At 41.0% G+C, this 23,374-nt stretch overlaps 1 protein-coding gene across 2 annotated transcripts in view; it reads left to right on the top strand.

Moving 5' to 3' along the window:
- Positions 1-209: 209 nt before the first annotated feature.
- ADGRL1 (adhesion G protein-coupled receptor L1) overlaps positions 210-23,374 on the top strand; it is a 291,137-nt gene continuing 267,972 nt past the window's right edge. The window contains exons 1-2 of one of the 2 annotated variants that reach the window (XM_075272818.1): positions 210-1,360; positions 1,453-1,771. The gene's annotated coding sequence lies outside the window, so the exon portion shown is untranslated. Of the gene's footprint in view, positions 1,772-23,374 lie in introns of both variants that reach the window. The other variant, XM_075272819.1, reaches the window with a different exon arrangement.

The following is a 23,374-nucleotide window of genomic DNA, read 5'->3' on the forward strand; positions in this document are numbered from 1 at the left end:
GGTGAAGCATCAATAAGACACTGAGCCAGAGTGCCTGCTCTGAGGGCAGGGAATGGCAGACAGGAGAAGAGACAGCTGAGATGAAAGAGAGAGTGCTAGGGTGAAGAGATTTACATCTGACTAAGGGTTAAAAGGAGTGAGGGGGAGGGAAGAAGGGAGGGAGAGAGGAGAGGGGGAGAGAGAGAGAGAGAGAGAGCAAGGGAGGGAGAGACAGAGGAGGGGCAGGGAGCTGGAGACCGAAACAGCCCCACAATCTCTCATTTATTTTCTTTGTTATTTCTTTACGTGGGATACAAAATTGCAAGAAGAAGAGCAGTGGCAGAGAACATCTCGAATCCTGAGGAGAAAAGAGACAGACAGGAGGGTAAAGAGAGACCTCCAGCAAGCACTCGCCAATCTACTAGAGAAGGAATGCCAGAGCAGAAGAGAGGAGAAGAGACAGGCAGGTAGTGAGAGACAGACAAGGCTAACAGACACGGAGACGTCACTGAGACGGCTGCTGTGAGAGGGACAGACAGGCACATAGCATCTCTACAAGATGGAGAGGACCACTGGAGACCTCAGATAGCCACCGAGATAGACATGAAGAGAGGACAAGACCAATAATGAGATGATAGAGGGCTGCTCACAATATTAGGAGTAGTGAGGACATATACCAGGGGTTTGGCTCCTTTTCTCCCGTGCTGCTTTTCCGCCTCATTCTCCCCATACATCGGTAATCATGTTTAATATGATGGATATCAAGATTGCTGCTCTCAGACAATCGGATACAAGTGGCCACTGAGTGACTACCTAGCAGGTGCAGCAATAGGAAAAAAGACAATTACCTAGCACCCTGGAGAGCGACTGGGCCACCCAGGGATAGAAGGCTGTTGGACAATTGACAGTGACTGGTTACTACACAGGTTAAGGGAGCACTAGCCCACTGGAGGGAACTAGACAAGAGGGCTAATATCTCCTGACAGGTGGGGGATGCACAAATCCCATGTGGACGTAGTTTGCACAAACCTTCGATGAACCCCCTCCTTCCAAATATCAGAAATCCTGCAATGGCTAGTCTATAGGAAAGTCTCTGAAAACGGTCAGGCCACAGGGATACTATTCCAGCTAGTGTATAGGAAGACGGTCTTCCATCCTGCGGCTAGCAGGAATTCACAATGAATAACAGCTCGGAGAAGCATCATCAATCCTGAAAAGCCAGCAGTGGCTACTAGTACGGAAAGCATAAGGAAGAGGAATCCTACTGACCTATGGCAAGGCCCACCAAATGCAAACATGGCAAATCCAAACGGAGTGTTTACCACGGCAGCTAATATATGTCCAAGAAGCTAAGAGGAGAAGAAGACGGACTGGTGTTTTGGTGAGAAATGTACCGGAACATCTGGAATTGGCTCGATTACTGCCAGCTCTTGTATATTTGAAGCTATTCTGTTTTCTGTACTCTTGGTTTAGTGCCACACAGATCCCTCCACCAACAGACCGGGAGCAGCCATACTGGACAGGTGGCCATATTCTTTTACTACAAGAGGCTGGCTTATTCAGAGCCCTCCAAATACGTGGACAACCGTCCTGTTGACAGAAGGCCAGTATTCTCTTTCCATCCTTGGACAGTGGCAATAAGGCGCAGGAGGAGGGGCCTACTAATCAGGCTCCACCCCTGTGGGATCATGTCCATGGCAGGTGGTCTTCTTGGGGAAAATCGGTGACCAGGCTTTACCCCAATCCTCCAAAAACATAAACATCTGGGGAAAAAAAAAGACTACATTATAAGGTGAGAAACGTAGGTATATCTGTATCTGCATAGGCATGCAGCGTATACAATGGTGTGACATAGGCACCCATATACATCTGTGTGTATATAAAAGCCTAATGTACAGACATACATGTACCTCTCACACTGTTTAGTATGCACAGCAGTGCTGCTGTTTCTACAGGGGTCAGTAGGATTTTTAATATCCATCTATGGAGTGTTTTAAGTCTGGAAAATAAATGCATGCTAGATATATTTATCTGTACGCTATAGGGTCAGATGTTCTGGAAAGCACTTATACAGGACTACACAACGGAGAGAAAATCAGCATTATATGTGTTGGGTATATACTTGTTCATATGTTTTGTCATCTGCACATAGATACGTACATCTATCCGTCTAAGTATGTATGTCTCTATTGTCTTCTATCTGTCTGTCTATCTCTCTCGATATATATATATATATATATATATATATATATATATATATATATATATATATCTACGTTACTGTTCTGTATGCAGCCTGTGCAGGCCATCTGGCCTCTATTTCTGGATCAGTCTGTTTCACTGCAAGGCACCCTGTATTATTTCCATGCAGGGATTCACTCTCTACTGAGTGGTCAATTAGAAATTTATGAAAAGGTTGGTCTATCTTGAAAGGGTGTCTCATGCTGGTGGAGGCTGCCCGCTTCATGGCATAATACTCTTATTTGCTTTCCCTGGCACAATGCAAAGCATGGACAATCTCATTTATTGACTATACATCCATTTGAAAGCAATCTCATTACTTGCTAGACCACGGTATGTTATTATGATCTGCACAGTCCCAGTCCATCTCTCTTTTTTAGGACACCAGCGAGAATCTTATCTGTTTCGTTTGGGTTTTATTTCATTGTGGAACTTTGTAGAGGATTTACTCAACCTGGAAACTAGCCATTGCTTAGTCTATGGCGTGCCTATAGAGAACCAGAACTAAGACCCATCATGCTTTTTCTCCATGCTCCATGGTGAAGTCTTCTGTTTTGGTGACATTATTTCAGATCCCTGTTAGCAGAAGGTCTATCGTTGAACATATCGCACCCCAGGTAGCCATAAGATCAAGTAATAGCCGTCATTTAGGTCCAAACTATTGGTTCTTCGTACATGGTCATCAAATACGTGTACAAATATCAATGCGCTGAGTATTTTAATTAACCCGACAACCCTTCTTTTCTTGGATGGTGATAACAATAGGTGAGGGTTTTGGTACTACTGGTAGATCACTCATTCCAGTTTTTGTCAGCAGAAGACATGACATCTAGAAGGAGTTTTATTAGTAGAGACGCTGTCTATAATGAACAGCCTACCTTCCCACAAAATGCCATAATTCGGTAAAGAAACTGCCTCGTCCAAGAAAATGTGACTTTCTTTTGACAAGCATGTGCTATTTATCAAGCAACCTGTAAGGAGCAAGCAAAGGCAATTGTTATACAGTAATTGTACATATCCGTCATTGGCAGGTTATGTCACTCATTAAAGTCAGAGTCACTCACGGGTAGTAACCTGAGTCAATTACTCACTAGGAAAGTAACCTAGAGAAAAAATGTGGTATCACTCATTAAGAAATAATGCCACTCGGAAGATGGTAGGGTGACATAGAGGACGTAAACCTAACAATTGCGCACTGGAGCATGAGCTCATTCTGTGAAAGGTAGAACCACACTATGGGTTACGGGGTCACTCTTGGGTGTGAATTTAAAGAGTTGGCCAATGAATCTTCTGGACCCAATGCAAGGTCTACCGACCATCACATACCGTATATAGTCTTCACATTTGGTAGAGGAGTCTTTAGACACCAATTCTGGGTGAGACTGAAACCTTTGTACCCCTGGTACACCTTTAATAAACACTGCTAGTCTAGTCAAAAATTGGACATTCCCACTGGGAACCATTGATATGGGCATTAATGGTTGAATGTATACAGCCCCTCTAACTACTGGGGGGTTGTACTTGCAGAGTTGCCTTTTGAACGGGCAATAGTCAAGGATGGAGACATTAAGGACTCCTGAAGCAATATGAAGTTTTCTGCTTGAGTTGGTTTGGGTCACCTGGGAATCCTTGTGGTCTAATAGGCTTTAATGGACTTTCTAAGCCCATAAAGCAGGTCTAAAATGCCTCCCAAACCAGTGACATGGCGGTAAGTAGGAGCAGAAACATACCTTTGTGGCCACAAACGGATGAAGCAATGCAGAGATAATCATGGCTATACAAACCATCCTGCAAGTGCATTGGGGGTGGGGCCCAATTTACCAGATTTGCCTACAGATATCCACAAGTGCTTTGAATGTCCTCTAAAATGGCTTGCTTTTAGTAGTGACTCCGTCTGTAAATCTAGCAAACTCAGTCCAATCCCATGCACTTGCAGGCTGATTTGCATATATGTAAAAACATGATTATTTCTTCACCACCTTATCGGTTTGTGGCCATAAAACTATGTTTCTTCTCCTAGTAAAACTTCCTTCACAGCACTATTATTGGCTTGACAGATATTTTGGACCTGACAGACTCCCTTGAAAAATAAGTGACTCTTAGTCTATGGGCTAATACCCATGGAGAATATACCAGTAGATAGGACCACCTACTGTGAGCCTCTTTACTTCATTAGCCCCATACCAGTCCTCTCGTCTTCCCTTATGGCATGTACGCCCTTCCCAATAGCATCCTAGATGTACTCATAAGCTTAAGTAGCCATTTCCACCAATCTGTGACAATAGGGCACAATTTTGGAGAATCCCTGCAACCCGGAATAATTCTTTGCTTAGTGATGGTCTTAAGAGCTTGGCCTATTGCCATTAATGGAATGGTATGTGATATAATAATAATAATCAATAATACAGCAGAGGGCACCGACTCTTCCCATTTACAGTTACTCATGTCCTGAACTACATAGATACCTCTAGCATATACTGTTCGTACTCCAGTCCATTTATGCGGAGAAAATCCCTTTAAGGTAGGGTACAATTGCTAAATGGAATGCATAATCATTTATCAAAAGCTAGAATAACTTCCTGGAATGTCAAGCCATTTTTTGAAAGCTAAAATCATTCATTGGCGTGACCAATAAATAGAAACTTCTTTCAGTAGAAAGTAGAGTCACGGGAAGGGACAGTCTTCAAGATGGGGATCGAATGACTCAATGGAATGCTAGGTTGTACAACCTAGAAGATATAGACGTACGGCAGGACCTGCAATGTAGACTAGACCATAGAAAAGTAGAACAATTTATAGAAACATAGAAGTGACGAGCACTGGAATGTGGAGCGACTCAATGACATGGTGGAACCTTCCCACTGGAATGTAGCCTTCAGGTTAGTGGAGCTCACAGGGTTGTCAGCTTATACACTGGGTCTCCTCAATAGATTGAAGATTAGTCTGAGACTGAAGGCCCATTGAATGGGACGCAGAACCGGTGTAAGAGGAAATCACTCACTGGAATGCAGAATCGATCAGATACGGTATTGCGGAATCACTCACTGCAAGCAAAAGTCATACTGTATGGTTGAACCATTGCCTTGAATCTGTAATCAGCGACCGAGCGTTTCATCACATACTCGAAAATATTGTGAATTTCTAATGTGAAGAGACCATTACTCTGCCAGGCAGGATCATTTATTAAACGACAGGGTCAGGTTTTTTTTCCTCACACTGCGAGGTGGAATCAATTATTTTAATCCTTTAGTGGATACATTAATTATTTGTTCCTTGTAATTCATGTGACTCAAAAAAAAAGAACAGGGTGCCTACGTGGTCTTCTTTTCATGTATAAAGACTTTAATTTTTCAATAATGTCCTATACTGTAGATTCTTTACTAGTATAACCACATAAGTGGACAGGTCACTGCCTCCTATACGGTCAGCACATTCATCTACCGCTGTACTCATTCACACGATCACACTGATCACAGGGAGTTTTTATCCCTGGTCGTGCCCTGTTACTAATTCTATTTTCCCTCAATCTCAGGAATGGACAACTCACCACCTACTACAAAGTCAGCACACTCATCTACCGCTGCTCTGATCATTCCGACAATCTAATTAGAGAGTGTTCCATCCGATGCACTTCATGTTTCTATTCCAATCCCATGCAGCATTGTCCTTTCTACCTTAATCACCGTTATAGACAGGTCACTGCCTCCTACATGGTAAGCCCACTCATCTACTGCTGTTGTAATCATTCCCATGATCAGATTGATTATGGTCTTTTAACCTAGCCCACTTGATGTCACCGTCTCAATTGTCCGCATCACTGTACATGCACGTTAGACAAGTCACTGCCTACCACAAGGTCAGCATGCTGCTTTCTGTGATGTGTCATCCAGGATGATGTCATGTCGTCACATGTTGATTCAAAGCATTGGATGAACTGGCTAACTGACCTGACATCGTAGCCATGGTGTATAAGAAAAAAAAAAAAGTAGCACGCAATGAATTATGGAATCATTGTTGACATGGCAATAAAAGACTTACATCACCAGCGCCAAATCCTTCACATCTTACATAGAAGAAAATAGATTTATTCCATGAATCCTCTTATAAATCTTATTTAAAAAAAAAACCTCTGACCAATTTACCATATGCAAAAACGAGGCTTCATTCTTCCCGTCTAAGGTATTCCGTACGCAAGCCGCACAAAATTAGACATGTCTGGAGTATTTGATACTGGCATATTTATTGAGGAAAGAGCAGAGAAAGACAATTATCTACTGAATGTCCTTAGACAGGGCACCCACACTAACTAATCACCGCTGATGATCGCAACTCCGGGGGCTGAAACTGATTGACCATGTGCGTACAGAGCTCCATAAAATCCATATACGCTCATTCCTAATTTAGCAAGCATGGAACAAATTTTACCTGTAAAGATAATGAAAGCATTTTCCTTGCTTATAATATCGCCACGTAGTGCCAATCATTATAGTATGTTGACACAACCTTGAAGACCCCCGTACTTTTTTTAAGGTTCTCTTAGAAACCAAATGAAGATGTACTGTATGGGATGCAAACTTCATCGTGTCATATACAGTGGCGTAACTAGGAATGGCGGGGCCCCGTGGCAAACTTTCAACATGGCCCCCCGACACCCCCCCCCCCCCCGACCGACACTGATGCCGAAGACCTCAGCCGACCCCCTCCTACGCATTTCTACGCGTTCTATTATCCCTCATAGTGGCCCCTGCCCACATTATTATGTCCCTTAGTGGCCCCTGCACACAGTATTTTCCCCCATAGTTGCCCCTGCACACAGTATTATCCCCCATAGTGGCTCTTGCAAACAGTATTATCCTCAATAGTGGCCCCTGCACACAGTATTATCCCTCATAGTGGCCCCTGCACACAGTATTATCCCCCATAGTGGCCCCTTCACACAGTATTATCCCCCATAGTGGCCCCTGCACACAGTATTATGTCCTATAGTGGCCCCTGCACACAGTATTATCCCCCATAGTGGCCCCTGCACACAGTATTATGTCCTATAGTGGCCCCTGCACACAGTATTATCCCCCATAGTGGCCCCTGCACACAGTATTATGTCCCTTAGTGGCCCCTGCACACAGTATTTTCCCCCATAGTTGCCTCTGCACACAGTATTATCCCCCATAGTGGCCCCTGAACACAGTATTATCCCCCATAGTGGCCCCTGCACACAGTATTATCCCCCATAGTGGCCCCTGCACACAGTATTATCCCCCATAGTGGCCCCTGCACACAGTACTATGTCTCACTGTGGACACCCATAAACAATTATTATACTCTGGGGTCTTTTCAGACAATTAGCAGCGGTAGCGGCTGTCACCGGGCCCCTAATATCCCGGGCCCTGTGGCAGCTGCCTCCGTAGCCATGCCTCTCATGGAATTGAGCTATGGCGTCCTTACCATCAGCTAAGTAGAAACCTTTACCACTTATTCTTTTAGTTTTTGGCATTGGGTGGCGCCTTGTAGAAGATGTAGTAACAAAATGAAATTTGAGTGTCTCCAATCTTTTGGAGATAGTGTCACTTGTACTCACTTTGAGTTGAAAACTGATGGAATAGCTTTTTCTTGAGTAGATGTGCCACTTATTGGATGATGGTGGTATCAAGAACAGGATGGTGAGTGTCAACCATTACATTGTATGCTTATAGTATATCTTTTTATATTGAAATAGTAAGATGGCGTAACTCAACAAACTACCCTCTCAACCATCTGCATGTAGAAGATATATGATATGTTACAAAGTATTGTCTGTTGGGGATGTGTGGCCGCGATTGGAATGACTTAGTCTTGGATGGAAGTATCATGGATAGCGTAGTGAAATTTCCAATAAGAATTGTGACATCCATTACAAATATGTTTCTCATCCTACGGCTCAGGTCAAGTTTGCAGGCCATTGTACAACAAAGTATCACTCACCCATTGTATAGCAAGTATCACTCAATATCACTCACCCATTGTATAGCAAGTATCACTCAGTATCATCTCCATCGGGCACCCATGGACACTGGTGTATCCCATTGAATATAATGGAGTCCGAAGGGTGTCCACCAATTTCATACTCAAAGCCAATTTCTGGCGGTTTGTGCAGCAGAGACTCCGGTACGGAGGTGATCTTAGCCTCAAATATTAGCTACATATATTAAAAGAGTAATACACACTAAAAGCATATCTACACTTTTGACCAACTTTTGTGGCATTAGTAAGTAGTGTAAAATATTTTATTAACAAATAAGTTTGTTAGCTGAATCTGTACACTATGTCTAACTAGATTGGGTGCATTAGCTCATATATTGTATAATGCAGGGAGGCTGAGGTTGGGGGTCACTTCAAACAGATACTACATTTAGTAACATTGAATAGTGATCCTGGTGTCATATGAAAGATAGGCATTCTACCTATTTTATTTCCAGACTGATAACCAGTTGAAAATACAGTCAGGATTGGCATATTTATATGCAGCTTCAGCTTCTCCCAATCTCAAATGTGTTTTCCACTGCTGATATCTCTGGAAATAATAGAGGTAGAACTGTGGTCTTGCCACAGAGAACGTCATATGTTCTATGTCACTGTTCTATGTTTACAGATGCCAGAGATATAACTGTTTAAAATCCCCTCCTCAGCCTCAACTTTCCTGCTTTATACAAGACCCACCTACCACTACATAGTGAGAAGCACTGTACAGATTTCAGTACACAATTTCACAGGAAGGAACTGAAATTTGTTAATAAAGTATATCACAACTAGGGTTGATCAGAAAAAAATCGGATCCCGATTGGCGATCGAAGAAATTTTGCAATCGTGATCGGGTTCCGATCCCGCCTAAAAAAGATCGGGAACGGAATTCCGATTCCGATTTCTCAACTTACCTGCACAAAAGCACTGCCCCTGCTGCTCAACGCACGCTCAACGCATGTCTGCAGAGCGCAGTGCGTGCCACAACAAGCCCTGCCTACTCCAAGCATCAGTAACACTAGCCTGGGAGCCGGGGGCACATACGGTGCTCTGTAGACATGCAAAGTAGAAAGAAGAGGAGCTAGCGCAGCACGGAGCGGCAGGGACAGCGGTTCTGTGCAGGTAAGTGGACAGCAGGGGGAACTTAAGTAGCCGGAGGATTTTTTAATCACTACACAGCGTGGAGTCCAAAAATTGAAGCATTCAATTTTGGAATTCCACACTGTGTAGTGAATAGGATCGTTTTTTCGATCAGTAAAATATCCCATTGATTTACATTAAGATTGGAATTGGGATCGGGTTCGGATTGAAAATGATCGGAAATCGGATCTTAAAACGATCGTGAAATCTCAAGATCGGCTCAACCCTAATCACAACATTTATTAATGTCACAAATGCAGCCAGGAAATGAAAAGTTGTTAGAAAGTTTAGTTACGTGTGAAAGATGCAGAATTGAGGAAAATCCCCCTTTTTTTAGTCATCTGCCATTAGAAGACCCAGGTATTGTCTGGTGCTGTCTGCAGAATATTTGGTGCACTCATCTGATGCCTCATTAATGTGAGTCACAGGACGGTATTATTACACCTCATCACTATGTAGTATCACGCTATAGTAGATATAGTTAATTCATGAGAAGAGTGGCAGTCATTTGGAGACATTGTCACTTATTGGAAGGTGTTGTCACTTTCTGAAAACCAGTGTTTCTCACATTTTCTCGGTCCACATTAGATTATAACATAAAGCAAGTCGATGATTTTTCACTGGTTGTCTTTACTTATGTTTCTCACTAATGTCACAAGGTAATTATCGGTCACATGTATCCGTGTGTTCATCTCTCAAGCTGCACTGTTTGGCAGCATGATGTTTAGGGTATAGGTAAACGTTGGCTGGTGCCGGTATGTATCTTTAATACATGGGAACATACTATATGGAATAGCACAGTTCCAACTTTTCCTTATTGAGGACGTCCTAAATATCTACTCATTTGGTGTTAATTCCCCTAGTCCATTTTTTTCTTGAGTCAGATGATACCCAGATGTTTTGGACATCACGGTCTTTGATATCAAGCAACACTCCATATGATAAGAGGGTAAAGGCGACCTGTTATTTCTAGATTCTGTTTTAACAGAGTGGCTATGGTGTATATGGATATTGATTTTGGATTAAAATTCATCTGTGTTTATAGTAAATGTGTTTGGCCAATGTACGTTTTCCTGTTAAAGAGCTGTAATTGCAGTGCGGGATACAATGTTTTGGAGTAGCAGTCACATCCAGGTTTTGTCTAAGGCCCCATGCACACGACTGTGCCATCTGGGTGGGGGGCAATTTTGCAGCAGAATGCACTCAGATGACACTCAGAGTGACATCCAAGTGTCATCCAAGTGCTTCCCGTGATACAGTCTGTTGAGGCTTCCAATCTGTTCCAACCGATTCAAGCTGACCTGCGCTATAGTCATTGGAATTGAATGGAACATCCAACACCCCATAAGGAGAGCCGTGGCTTGTACACTCAGTCATGTATATTAGCCCTTAGAGCAGTGGTCCCCAACCTTTTTTGCACCAGGGACCGGCTTCAAACAAGACCATTTTTCCATGGCCTGGCAGGGCGGGGTGGAAATGGGGCAGGGGCTGGGTTTGGTCATATGGGGTGGGGATATAGAGGGGGTTGGATTTTAGTGCATACTTATTTAATTATGACATTTATATTATGAATGTGACTCAGCTCAGCATAGGTTCACAATGTGTGGGAGTACCGGGCTGGGATACTCTGCAGGGCAGGCGAGCGTGACACGGGCAACTGAGCGGATATGGTGATTCAATAGACACCCAGGTAACGTGTAAACTATCGGGTAGCACGGCATCCCTAGCAGCTACAGGATGCCATGCTACCCAATAGTTTACACCTTAGCATAGCAACGTGGCCTAGCACAAAGTGTCCAGCTAAGATTAAGGCCAGCCTGACACCCCGCGGACCAGCAAAAAACCCCAATGGACCCGTGGTGGTTGGAGACATTTGCCTTAGAGGACTAAAAGGCATCCTCATCATATCAGAGGACGTCATTATTAGAAATAACACTTGGTAAATGGGAGGGATATGTAACATATGATTTTGCATTGTGCCCATTGTCCTCCAGTTATACCTCTGACATGACCTGCACAATATATTGGCTGAGGACCATGATGTAATACATGCAATGCTACCATGGGCCTATATACTGTAACATTGATGTGCAATTGAACAGGATAGATGCTGCCCTGGTCCATACAGTTGTAGCACCTGCCCTAGATTGGGTGAATACAAATCTATGGATTGAGTATTAGTTGAGAAGTATGGCAGACACCAGTCCTAGCTTTTACACAGACAAATGCAGAATATTTTGTCACCTTACAAATAAATGAGATGAAAACCGTATAATTCACTCTATCCAACCACTCATCGGAAACAAGTGTTAATGTGAAAGCTGTCTCAATGGAGAATGTAGATAGGAATCAAAAGCATGGACCGGTATTCGATAGGAAGAAAAAGTAGACAGACATATAGTTAGGTAGGGAGATGGATAGATAGATAGATAGATAGATAGATAGATAGATAGATAGATAGATAGATAGATAGATAGATAGATAGATAGGAGTTAGATAGATAGATAGATAGATAGATAGATAGATAGGAGATAGATAGATAGATAGATAGATAGATAGATAGATAGGCGATAGATAGATAGATAGATAGATAGATAGATAGGAGATAGATAGATAGATAGATAGATAGATAGATAGATAGGAGATAGATAGATAGATAGATAGATAGATAGATAATGTATAGAGAGAGATGAGATGGCGGTATGATTCAGATGTGTATGTGCTATGTATAATACAATACATCGTACTATATGTTCTCCATTACCAGTACTGGAGGCGACATCTGGGTAATAAGGGGTGTGTAATAATGTGTGCATGATCCTTGTGTGGTTATAACCAGAGCACAATGAATGGTTAATTTGGCAATCAGGGTAATTATGCCTCATAATCTGCCCCATTCTTCTCTGTGCTGTGTGTGTATTATTGTGTGTGTGCACTGCGCTTTATGTGTGCTAACTATTGTGCTCTATGATGCTCATTCTTTGCACTGTTTTTTGGCTTGGTTCTTTATGTGATATTATCATAGAGGTCTCTATTATTATTTTAATAAGCTTGTATATTTCTAGCAGATTTGGGTTAAATTTAGGAATGTTATTTTCTGTTACATTCTTTGTGTGGTATTTTCTTTAATAAGTCCTATGTGCAAATTATAAAATGCATGGTATTGTATGAACTCGATGGATAAATAGCGATGGATATGTGACAGAAAGAAATCGAAATAAACATAGAGATATATAGATAGTTAGATAGGTAGATAGATAGATAGATAGATAGATAGATAGATAGATAGGAGATAGATAGATAGATAGGAGATAGATAGGAGATAGATAGATATTAGATGAACATTAGATAGATGATAGATAGATAGATAGATAGATAGATAGATAGATAGATAGATAGACAGACAGACAGACAGACAGACAGACAGACAGACAGACAGATAGATAGATAGATAGATAGATAGATAGATAGATAGATAGATAGATAGATAGATAGGAGATCAATAGATATTAGATGAACATTAGATAGATGATAGATAGATAGATAGATAGATAGATAGATAGATAGATAGATAGATATGAGATAGATCGATAGATAGATAGATAGATAGATAGATATTGGATGAACATTAGATAGATGATAGATAGATAGATAGATAGATAGACAGACAGACAGACAGACAGACAGACAGACAGACAGATAGATAGATAGATAGATAGATAGATAGATAGATAGGAGATCGATAGATATTAGATGAACATTAGATAGATGATAGATAGATAGATAGATAGATAGATAGATAGATAGATAGATAGATATGAGATAGATAGATAGATAGATAGATAGATAGATAGATAGATAGGAGATCGATAGATATTAGATGAACATTAGATAGATGATAGATAGACAGACAGAGAGATTGATAGATAGATAGATAGATAGATAGATAGATAGATAGATAGATAGATAGAAGATCAATAGATATTAGATGAACATTAGATAGATGATAGATCGATAGATAGATAGATAGATAGATAGATAGATAGATAGATATGAGATAGATAGATTGATAGATAGCTAGATAGATAGATAGATATTGGATGAACATTAGATAGATGATAGATAGATAGATAGATAGATAGATAGATAGATAGATAGATAGATAGATATTGGATGAACATTAGATAGATGATAGATAGATAGATAGATAGATAGATAGATAGATAGATAGACAGACAGACAGACAGACAGACAGACAGACAGACAGACAGATAGATAGATAGATAGATAGATAGATAGATAGATAGATAGATAGGAGATCAATAGATATTACATGAACATTAGATAGATGATAGATAGATAGATAGATAGATAGATAGATAGATAGATAGATAGATATTGGATGAACATTAGATAGATGATTAGACAGACAGACAGACAGACAGACAGACAGATAGATAGATAGATAGATAGATAGATAGATAGGAGATAGATAGATATTAGATGAACATTAGATAGATGATAGATAGATAGATAGATAGATAGATAGATAGATAGATGGGAGATAGATAGATAGATAGATAGATAGATAGATAGATAGATAGATATTGGATGAACATTAGATAGATGGATAGATAGATAGATAGATAGATAGGAGATAGATAGATAGATAGATAGATAGATAGATAGATAGATAGATAGATAGATATTGGATGAACATTAGATAGATGATAGATAGACAGACAGACAGACAGACAGACAGACAGACAGACAGATAGATAGATAGATAGATAGATAGATAGATAGATAGATAGGAGATAGATAGATATTAGATGAACATTAGATAGATGATAGATAGATAGATAGATAGATAGATAGATAGATAGATAGATAGATAGATAGGAGATAGATAGATATTAGATGAACATTAGATAGATGATAGATAGATAGATAGATAGATAGATAGATAGATGATAGATAGATAGATAGATAGATAGATAGATAGATAGATGGGAGATAGATAGATAGATAGATAGATAGATAGATATTGGATGAACATTAGATAGATGGATAGATAGATAGATAGATAGATAGATAGATAGATAGATAGGAGATAGATAGATATTAGATGAACATTAGATAGATGATAGATAGATAGATAGATAGATAGATAGATAGATGATAGATAGATAGATAGATAGATAGATAGATAGATAGATAGATAGGAGATAGATAGATAGATATTGGATGAACATTAGATAGATGGATAGATAGATAGATAGATAGATAGATAGATAGATAGATAGATAAATAGATAGATAGATAGATAGATAGATAGATAGATAGATAGATAGATAGGAGATAGATAGATAGATAGATAGATAGATAGATAGATAGATATTGGATGAACATTAGATAGATGATAGATAGACAGACAGACAGACAGACAGACAGACAGACAGACAGACAGACAGACAGATAGATAGATAGATAGATAGATAGATAGATAGATAGATAGATAGATAGGAGATAGATAGATATTAGATGAACATTAGATAGATGATAGATAGATAGATAGATAGATAGATAGATAGATAGATAGATAGATGGGAGATAGATAGATAGATAGATATTGGATGAACATTAGATAGATGGATAGATAGATAGATAGATAGATAGATAGATAGATGATAGATAGATAGATAGATAGATAGATAGATAGATAGATAGGAGATAGATAGATAGATAGATAGATAGATAGATAGATAGATATTGGATGAACATTAGATAGATGGATAGATAGATAGATAGATAGATAGATAGATAGATAGATAGATAGATAGAAAGATATGAGCAGATACATGAATAGATACATTTTGTACAATTCATTGTAATGTGAATATATGTTATTTAAGGTCCTTTCTTTGCTGTATATATAAATCTTTTCTGTCTACTCTTTGGATCTTAAATAGGAGCTGTCACCAGGTCCAAAAAGCCCAATGCCATATATCATCTGATAGGCACTGTCACCCAGAACAGTTTGGCATTTAGATAATCCAAATCCATTCAGTTATTCCAAAGATATAAGCCATTTTAGTATTGATGCAAATTAGCCTATACTAGCCAAGTGAGCGGTAACACTGTGGGCAACAAAATCCACTACAAGACACCATCTAGATCTGTAAGGGCTAGTTCACACGGTGTCAAATGGGTCAGATTTCGACACGGAATCCTCATCAGAATCCGGCTCAAAAAACCACCTCCCATTGAAATCAATGGGAACCACTGCCCTTTCTTCAGGCAGAGAATCAGCCGTGGACATCCGCCTCGCAACACCTCCCTCCTGACTCGGCCCATTCATTTGGGCCTAATCCGGAGCGGAAAGCCGCGACTGTTGCAGCTAGCCGGGGCAGGTGCATTTTGATCTGAATTTTGATGCGGGAAGCCGCGTTTTACTCCATGTGAACTAGCCCTTGGACACATCTCTCAAAGGGGATTGGAACAGCGATCCTCAGTTAACACACGGGTATTGCAGCATCCACTTCAAGCACTCCTTCACATGGCAGTAGGCGATCTCCGGTAACTGGAAACACACATAAGTCTGTATCCCCGGGTACGGTGTAAATAAGCATTTATTCTACTTACAAGTTGGTAGAAAAAAGTAGACAGCACCTATTAGATGATGTATGTCATTGGGCTTTCCAGACCTGGGGACAGGTCTTCTTAAAAGGGTTCTCTGAGGATTATAATACTGTTATCTTCATATTATAGGGTGTCAATATAAGGTTTGTGGTACAATGGCCAGTCAGCTAGGGCCCCCGTCCTGCACCAAGGTGGCTGGTACCCTACACTCACTGTGCCTTGTATAGCAGCTCAGCCCCACTCACCTGAATGGTACTTGGCTACAATGAGCTGGAATACCAGGCTCATATGCTAAATAGACGGTATCGTGGAGTACAGTGCCCTGTGGCCCTGTATTTGTGTGCTGGTGCTGTATTTTGGCATTAGTATGCAGTGCTGCCACTGAACCCTAGCTCCTATTGACTAGTATCGTTCCTGACATCTACATGCTTGTTGCGTTCTGTGCAGAAATGAACTATTTTGCGCTTAATATGTCAAGTACATTCACCAATGAGCACAAGCACCAGGGTGGTCCTGTACCCCATACCAGGATCAGACATATGAACAAAGGTGCTAAAGTCCTGAAGTCATGGGCATTGATTTACAATAGGTTTTGCCGTCCGGCGTCTCTGGTGCCTCTGGTCAGCTGTCAAAAGCAAGGAAGAAGTAGGTCCTCCTGTGGAGCAGAGACAGACATTGAGGTGCATGTGCAAGGGATTTGTCTCTTATTTAGAGCTCCGTACTGGGGAACTTGATGCATTGCAATGCCCTGGGCATCTTTTTCACCTTCCCCTTGACTGACAGAGTTTCCATGCTGTGTCTGCACTTTTAAGTGTTAGGATCAAGGTATAAATACCCTAGAAGTTCTAAGAGGTGAATTTTTACACTGCTGAAGAATATTTAGCGCAACCTCTGTTGCCCAGTTTACCAGGGGGGCTCAGACTTCCAGCCCCTATAGAGGAAAGGGTGTCCACTAGGGTTGAGCGATCGGGATCGGGAAAGATCGGATCCCAATCGGGGATCGAGCAAATTTCACGATTGGGATCGGCTGGAAAATGATCGAAAATTGGATTTTAAAGACGATCCTGAAATCTCAAGATCTGCCCAACCCTAGTGTCCACTTTGTGTGGGGTTGGGTTGCGATCTGGTGACAAAAGATGGCAGAGGCGAAGAAGGAGGAGGCACAAGGTGGCAAGGGCTCTCTAAAGGGGCATTCACACTATGTTCACATTGTTTGATGAGTGCTCAAGGAAATTTGTAGTATAAGCAATAAATAGAACCAAAGGACCCATCAATCCAATGGAGCTCAATACTGTCCTGTTATCCTCTGTCGGGCCAGTATATGTCAATTTACAGTATAATTTTCGTTGGATGAAGTAAAGTGGTCGACTATGCTTTTTTATTCAGAGGCCTCCAGTAAGACAACATATACCATGCGGCATATGGTTTGCATGTTTGTGTTTAAACATGGGAGTCTATGGATGACATATGGCAATGTATGCCAATACAGCGGCATCTCTCAGAGGTTTACCTCAGGAAATTCTCATAACGTATACCTCAGACATAGACTATGTATACAACCCAAGATAAAGGAAGTGACACAGGTGGGTAGGGGAGGAAATACAACTTCTTAGGGGTATAGTAATGTAGCATGTGGCATAGGGGCTCTGTGAATGGGGAGGGGGGCAAAAAAACACCAGCCTAGCTTGGCCTAGGGAATAAGGAGGGATATAATGGGGCAGGCAGCAGCTTCAGGAACTCCTCATCACTAACTTCCCCCAATGACCCTAATAGTATACCACTTATACCATCAGTGCTGAGAGGGAGACACCCATGACCCCATTGCAGTAGTTGAATGGCAATTGTCAATGGCAGCAGTACTTGGTGCCATTGTTTTAGAATTCAGTCCAGGTCCCAGACAGCAGTACCATCAGGGGGGTGCAGAGGTAGCAATGGCTACTTGGCCATGGAGCCACAGGGGTTCTAAAAGCCTCAACAGCCTAAGAAGACATCAGTATTTTGGTAATTGGGGGTCCCATTACATATTTTGTATTGAGGCCCGGGAACTTTAAGCTGCACCTTTGAGTACCACCAGTACTACTCTGATGGTGGCCCTGGCCACTGTGCCATGGCTGCAAACTTACCTTCTTCCATGCAACTTCTGCTTCAGAACCAGGACCAAAGCATGGAATCCCAGGACAGCAAAAAACCTGGTTGCTGGCCCCCAAAAATGTAAAATAAAAAAAAAGCAAAAAACCCCACAGAAAGCAAATAGTAGTCCAGGTTTTTTTTTTTTAAAGTTTTTTTTCCACTAAGAACAGTGCCTCTCTTGTCTATGGGCTATGTCTAGTATTGCAGCTCACCACCTTATAAGTGGCTAGTAGCAAAACGAGTTTTCCAATTGAAAACAGACTCCTTTTTTTTTAGCCCCTTTCAGAAACACATGTGTTGGCCGTGAACACGTGTGTTTTGTGTATGTTAATCATGTGTATCCCTAGCGTTATACTTTACAGTACGTACTACCGTATACATATTAGCTGTTTGCGTACTGGACTGGGTTTTGGTAAGGCGTAGATTCACACACTACGTATAAACGTGCAGCGATAGCTCAGCTGCCGGCCTGAGACCCGACCCTCCTCCCTCCCCTGTTTTTAAAGGGCCGGTGCCACACGCCTATTAACGAATCAGACTAATTAGCGCTGTGCTGTTACCCAGTAATTTCCCTGCCAGAGCTCACACTCCCCCGTTAATTAACACACATAACGACATAGTTGTTACAGGGGAACCGGAGTAAAGCTATCTCTAGCTGTGTCCGTGTGCCCTGCAAGTGCCAGACTTTTTTTCCCAATGTAAAAGACACCATAGTCTATTAACACGCTAACTGTGATGCCTAATAGGGGTATGGTCATTTTATAGGAATGCCTCCTTTTTGTGTGCCAGTATCCATGCCATGAAAGAATTTGGCACACGTTATAGCTTTATCGTGCCACAATCTGTTGCCATACTCATCTTTGCATGTACACAGTTCATCCCACATGCTGCCATCCAAAATCAATGCCAGTCATGTTTTATAAATAAATAGGTATAAATACAGTACCAGGGGCAAGTAAAAATAATCATTCCTCAGAATTATGGAGACAAGGTGTACAGTCATGGTGTCTTCATGGGTGAAGGGGACAATATGCACTATAGGTGCGGTCAGGTAGTGTGAATTTTTATCATAATCACTATCCATGCCAGGTAGAGATGAGCGAACACTGTTCGGATCAGCCGATCCGAACAGCACGCACCCATAGAAATGAATGGAAGCACCTGTGAAGCCGGCCGGCCGCTGGCAAAGAGCGTCACAGGTGCTTCCATTCATTTCTATGGGTGCGTGCTGTTCGGATCGGCTGATCCGAACATTGTTCGCTCATCTCTAATGCCAGGCTGTGTCTCTTTGACACAAATGGTAGCATCCAGTTATCAATTTTTTATACGTTTCTAAGTGAATTAGAATAAGAGCAGCACAATACAGAGGTCTCCAAAAAGTTGTGCAAAAATCACGGTATTTACAAAAACAGACAAGTCAGGAGTTATGACGAAAAAAAATACCTAAGCCATTGAAACTTGAGCCTGTGTGTAGTAGAATATTGAATACATAATTTACTGACAGTTTTATTGTAAAGTTATGTGCTCTCATCTGGAGCATTGACCTTCTATGAGACATACAGCATTTCCTGTATGAACGGGAATTCTAATTCAAAAGACAGGTCTATGGGAGTCAGACCGAGTTTCTAATAGACCTGAATTTTTAATATGAAATTGGATTGATACATGAAACATTGTATGGGGAAAGGAACTCAGTGCTCCAGAGAGGGAGCACATAACTTCACAATAAAGCTGTCAGATAGATGTAATGCAGCCAGAAATGATGTGCCTAACCCAGGACTGCTTTTGAGGGTTGAAAATCACCTAGTTCTCCAATTTCATAGGGAACCCCCAAGACAAAAGCCCCAAGAGCAGCCAAACATAAGCAGTAAAACATTCTTGCTAATTATCATTTCCAGTAATTGGACGGCACAATCATGTATACTGAGTGCTGAGTTGTGATGCATCTTGTATGATCTAAGCCAATCATATGTCTCCTCTCTTCTGATCCCACTCGCCTCTCACGGCATGCAGTCTCACACACACACTGTGGGAGAGAAAGTGCAGCTACATCTCCCTCCTCCCTCCTTTTTACAGTACGTAACCAATGATGATAACCTTGATGAATGTTTCGTGTATGAATACCATCTGTAGGACATTGTGCCAAAGCTATTCCTAGTTTAGACCCATAATGCACCATAGGTGAACTATTACTGATTAGTATTGTGGCGATGCTAATAAGAGAAGTGTGAAAAGCTCATATTACAGAAAAGGAAACAGTTCCTTTTTTATTCCGATTTTTAAAAGGCTTTTTGCACAGCGGCTCCTTGCTTATATACATACGCCTGTGACATCATCCTAATTGTTAATGATTGTTGGATATTTTCTTATTGCAAAAATATGTAGAGTCACAATGTACATACAATGCACCGCTGCTCAAGCAAGAGGAATCCCTGTTGTTTTGTAATGGGCTGACTGTCTGTTCCCCAAGATCCAAATTGCGGTAGTGTATATAAGGTACAAGGAAATCAGTTTAATAATCTTTATTTATACAAATCAGAGAGTCCCTTTAAATTTAGAGGAGGTGTTCGGTATGGACAATAGCTTGTTACAGTAAATGCCTCTTGATGCTTTTGATTAGATGCTTTCACTTCACACCGAACAATCTGGAATAATGGACTGATTGTGCCAAACTGCAGTAGTTAGGTTTCTCTGCAGTCTATTGATGGTACCTGAATGAAAATATGGCACGAGATAGATAGATAGATAGATAGATAGATAGATAGATAGGAGATAGATAGATAGATAGATAGATAGATAGATAGATAGATAGATAGATAGGAGATAGATAGATAGATAGATAGATAGATAGATAGATAGATAGGAAATAGATAGATAGATAGATAGATAGATAGATAGATAGAAAGATAGATAGGAGATAGATAGATAGATAGATAGATAGATAGATAGATAGGAGATAGATAAATAGGAGATAGATAGATAGATAGATAGATAGATAGATATTGGATCAATGATAGATAGATGATAGATAGATAGATAGATAGATAGATAGATAGATAGATAGATAGATAGATAGATGATAGATAAATAGGAGATAGATAGATAGATGATAGATAAATAAATAGATAGATAGATAATGGAATTATATGGCTAGATACATCAATAGATACATCATTCTGTGAATCATTGAATTCAGGTCTTCGTACAGTCCCATTGCCCCCAGTCTATAAACTCCAGCCCCTACCCAGGCAGTCGCCTTTATAGACATTAATCACAGAATGAATCACAATCTGGAATAATGGACTGATTGTGCCAAACTGCAGTAGTTAGGTTTCTCTGCAGTCTATTGATGGTACCTGAATGAAAATATGGCACGAGATAGATAGATAGATAGATAGATAGATAGATATTGGATCAACGATAGATAGATAGATAGATAGATAGATAGATAGATAGATAGATAGATAGATAGAAGATAGATAGATAGATAGATAGGAGATAGATAGATAGATAGATAGATAGATAAATAGGAGATAGATAGATAGATAGATAGATAGATAGATAGATAGATAGATATTGGATCAATGATAGATAGATAGATGATAGATAAATAGGAGATAGATAGATAGATAGATAGATAGATAGATAGATAGATAGATAGATAAATAGATAGATAGATAATGGAGTTATATGGCTAGATACATCAATAGATACATCATTCTGTGAATCATTGAATTCAGGTCTTCGTACAGTCCCATTGCCCCCAGTCTATAAACTCCAGCCCCTACCCAGGCAGTCGCCTTTATAGACATTAATCACAGAATGGCTGGTTCTTCTTCGGAGCTCACTGAATTCTAGCATGGTAATGTGATTGGTGTCACCGCTGTAACAAGTCAGTTTGCAAAATTTTTCCCTTCCCACATAATTCACCATTTAGGGCGGGTTCACACCAGTGCCCGATCTCCGCTTTGTGGGTTTCTGTCTTCTGCCGACAGGAGACGGAAATCCGGCATTCAGTGTCCGCCCGCTGGTCTCCGCTGCAAAATGTATTTTTTTTTTTTTTAACCTGACACAAAGTCCTGCATGTCCGACTTTGTGTTCGGTTAAAAAAAAAAAAAAAACGGTTTTGCCGCGAAGACCAGAAGACGCTTACAGCCGCTAACGGGCGGACAATTTGCAAACTCATTCAAATGAATGGGTTTGAAAACTGACTGCCGGTTTCCGTCTTCTGTCCAGTTTCTCAGGCAGGAAACGGAAACCTGCAAAGCGGAGACCGGGCGCAGGTGTGAACCCGCCCTTACTGTGACAATTATTATTGAAAAGTGGATGGGTTTAGGAACCACAATGACTCAACCATGAAATGTGGGTAGTCCGTAAAGATACGGATTGGGGACATGAAGTGCTGATAAGTGTAATGCATAAAAGTCACCAACGCTCTGCGTTACTACAGAGTCCGGACTTCCTTTGGTTGTAACCTGAGCGCAACAACTGTGTGGCGGGAGCTTCATGGCATGTGTCTTCATGGCCGAGCATTTACATGCAAGCCTTACAATTGTCCGATGGTGTATTATAAAGAACAATGCTGCCATTGGTCTCTGGAGCAGAGGAAAGGTGTTCTGTGGGATGGCGAATCACTCTCCTCTATATGGCAGTCTGGTAGATGAGTCTGGGTTTGGTGAATGCCAGGAGAAGGTTACCTGCCTGGTTGCATTGTGTCCACTGTAAAGTCATGGAGGAGTAATGCTATGGGGTTGCTTTTAAGGGGATCCAGTGAAGGGATATCCTAATGTTTTAGCATATCAAGATCTGTTGGCCAATTGCATACTTCCAACTTTGTGAGAACAGTTTGAGTAAGATCCTCCTCTGTTCTAAGCAAGACTGTGCTCCAGTGCACAAAGGTCCTTAAAGGTTGGGGGAGTGCAATATGGAGGAACACCCTAGAGCCCTGATCGGAACACTTTTTGGAGGACCTAGAAAGCATATTGTGAGCCTGGCCTTCTCACCCAACGTCAGTGTCGGGTCTCACAAATATTCTGTACGAATAGGAAAAATTCCCACAGACACACTCCAAAATCTTGGAGAACGCCTTTCCAGAAGAGTGGATGCTGTTTTAGCTGCGGGGGGGGAAACAATGCCATATTAATTCCTGTGGACGTAGAATGGATGGATAGATAGAGGGTGGCCGGTATGTGACAATAAGTAACTATATATTAAAGGGGGTTTTGAAAAAAAAATAAAAAATACA

Source organism: Leptodactylus fuscus, chromosome 5 (assembly GCF_031893055.1).
Source record: "Leptodactylus fuscus isolate aLepFus1 chromosome 5, aLepFus1.hap2, whole genome shotgun sequence".
NCBI lineage: Eukaryota > Metazoa > Chordata > Amphibia > Anura > Leptodactylidae > Leptodactylus > Leptodactylus fuscus.